The sequence below is a fragment of the Oryzias melastigma genome, linkage group LG20 (assembly GCF_002922805.2).
Source record: "Oryzias melastigma strain HK-1 linkage group LG20, ASM292280v2, whole genome shotgun sequence".
Lineage (NCBI taxonomy): Eukaryota > Metazoa > Chordata > Actinopteri > Beloniformes > Adrianichthyidae > Oryzias > Oryzias melastigma.
Window position 1 is genome coordinate 1,710,264 of NC_050531.1, and position 2,992 is coordinate 1,713,255.

The window sequence follows — 2,992 nt, forward strand, 5'->3', positions numbered from 1 at the left end:
ACATTTATGGCTTTACAGAAATCCACACATACCCAAATTTTAAATAATTAATTTCTGTAATCTTCATAGAAAAACATTTTAAAAATTAAAAATATATAACATTACCTGCAATAATGCTAGTGTGAATGCTGTCAGCTGAATGTTGGCTGCTGAAGATGCTGGAATTGAAAAACGCTGAAGTTGATAAATATTATGGGTAAAATATTAGCTAAATGCCAAATCAGCCAAAAAACTGGTAACAGGTTGAGGTGTCTATTGCTTTCTATGGTCTATACTGTCACAATAAACCCTGTTTGGAATGAAGACTGCTGCTAAATGTAGACTTATTTTATTTTGGAGTCAGATGCTCTTCTGTATCCTCATTTCAAAATAAAACTCTCTAAATCTAATTTGTTAACTTTGCTAGTTTGGTGGTTTTAGTTTAGCAGAAAAAGTCCAGGATGGAGTTTTGACATGTGACCCAGTTTTCTGTTTTCAAAGTGAAACAGAACCAGATTAGAATCAAAACGATAAAAATGGAGGTCTCTTTTTTTGACTCGGTAGGTACCGGTTCAAAGAGTAAATGAAATAAAATAAAAATGGAGTCCATTTGATTCTGAAGGAAGTCTTCCAAATATGACAGTGTGCCTGATAATCTCACATGCTTTAAATATTGATGAATTCTGGTTGTGCTCATTGATCAGGTCTCAACCGGTAGAGGGACCATCGCTTCGTGTAATGGGGTCTGCCCTCGGTCCAGTACTCTTTTACCTTTTCTATTTCATTCTTTATGAACCTTTGATGACCAAAACTGACAATTTTTGACCCCCGTTTAGTTCTCAGAATAATCTAAGTCTTCCTTTTTGATGGTAACATTTTTAAGAAATGAAGTTGTTTTCCAAACTGAAGTGATAAAAAGTGAATTTTCTAAACAGAAACTGTTCCAGCTTCTAGTTTAGCATTTTTAACAGTGGAAGTGGAGTTTATCTGCAGACATCCTGACAGTTGCAAACAGGATCTTTTTCTCTTTTTCTCCGCTGAAGGCTCTTTTTTAGAAGCTGGAGTGGAGTTTGCTGCATCCCAGCTTGTTACTTTGTTAGGGAAGCTCTAAACTCAGCTGTAAAACACTCGTGACATTTCCTTTTTCAGATTTAGGAACAAAACGAGCCCCGCTCAGCAGAGTCAGACCTCCTGAGCAAACGCTGCTGGGAGTTTCAGGCTCGGCGGGGGGGTTCTGGCCCGGTTGAAGAGCAGGGCTGCAGGCAGAACCTTCCTCCAGCCTCACATACAGAGCAGGTCCCGGCGTTCCTGCTTCCTGTCCTCCTGTTCGGAGGAGGAATCTAATCAAGGATGCAAACAGCATCCTGCTTTTATTTACAATTTGAGCAGCAATCAGCCGAGGAGCACAGGTGCTGCTGCAGACAGATGTTTATGAGGAGCTGCCGCCGCGTGTGGACGCCACTCATTACTTATGCATCGAGTGGGTCATTTCATTTGTTGGCTGAGGCTTAATGGAATCTCTTCTTTGTTGACAAGAAAACATCTGGACTCTTTATGCTTTTCAATGAGCATCAGAATCTGGTAAATGAGTATATTTATTACATTTGCTGCTGTCTGAAAGAATAGAAAACAGAAACAACTGTTATGATGAACGTTTCTCTCAGCACACTGGATAAAATAGAAGCTGTTTCTAGGAAATGCATTATAATGGAGAAACAAAAACACATTTTAATTTTAAATCTGACGCCTCGAGACGAACTCTGTTGAGTTTGTTTAAACACAAATGACACCAATAAGATAGAAACTAATGAATTCACTTTAACGTCTGTAGAAGTTTGTTTGTTTTTGTCTCGTGTTTAGTGATGTTTGGTCAATAAGTTAGTTGTGGTTACATGTGCAAAATGTCTTTAATTAGATTAAAGATCATTTATAGAACTAAAAAACTATCTGATTCTCACAAACGTTTACATACGTCACATCTTTGAACGGAATAAATAAATGTGACATTTATTGTGGCTCTTTGGCTTTTATGAAAAATGCTAACTATTAATATATTAATATATAATAGATTTGTTATTTAAATTTTGTTATTTCTGCTTGAATTTTTAACATCTCAAACAACTAAGCAAAAAGAGTTTGATTTATTGTCAGAAATTCAGTAGAAATGTTCTTTAATTGTGTGTTTTTAATTTATAGTTGGTGTTTTATTTTGATAAATCAAATTAAAGGGATTCAAGTTTTGAACAAACACCGTTGAGTGTTTTGTGCCTCACAAAGTTCAGTTTATTCTAAATGTTTTGAGGTTTTTTTTATATAAATAGATTCTACTAAGATGTTGTTTTTTATCTGAGATTGAAAGAGAACAAAGATGTTGGCACACCAAAATCTGACTGATATAAAAACATCATGTTTGACCTGTTTCAACACAGGCTGAGTTTTATTTTGAAAGGAACTAGTGTGCTGCTGTCAAAATTAAATAAGTTACAACTATTATATGTATATGTAGGTAAATAGATTGTAATTTAATTCTTGTAATATTAAAGTTACATATTTACATTTAATTGAAAAAAGCCTAAATATTGTGCATTTGTTAAAGACAAAATGGGACTTGTTGGGTTCTGGTCTGTACAAAACTAGACCAAATGGCTCTTTTAGCACTAAAGGCTGCAGATCCTTCGTCTATAAATATAAATATTTTCATTTTTATAACTATTTTTTGTTGTTCTGCGATCTCTTTAATCTTAACACATTTTTTATAACCATCTGTTGAGTTAAGATCTCTGCACAAGAAGTGTCTGGACTTTCAGTTTATGCACAAATGCCCAAATAAAAACCTTAAACCTTGAGAAGACACTGGTTCAGATCCCTGCCAGGATCTTCCTTGCATGTTGTCTAGGATAGGCTCCAGCAACCCTGATAAGAAAAAAATAGAACAGCCAACAGTGGTCACAAAATGTCAATGTTTATTACTAATACAATTATTTAATTGTATTATTTTTTTGGTGCATAGAAG

At 35.0% G+C, this 2,992-nt stretch overlaps 1 long non-coding RNA gene across 1 annotated transcript in view; it reads left to right on the forward strand.

Moving 5' to 3' along the window:
• Positions 1 to 2,992, forward strand: part of LOC112150996 — an 18,946-nt gene that overhangs the window by 3,933 nt on the left and 12,021 nt on the right. The window lies entirely within an intron of this gene.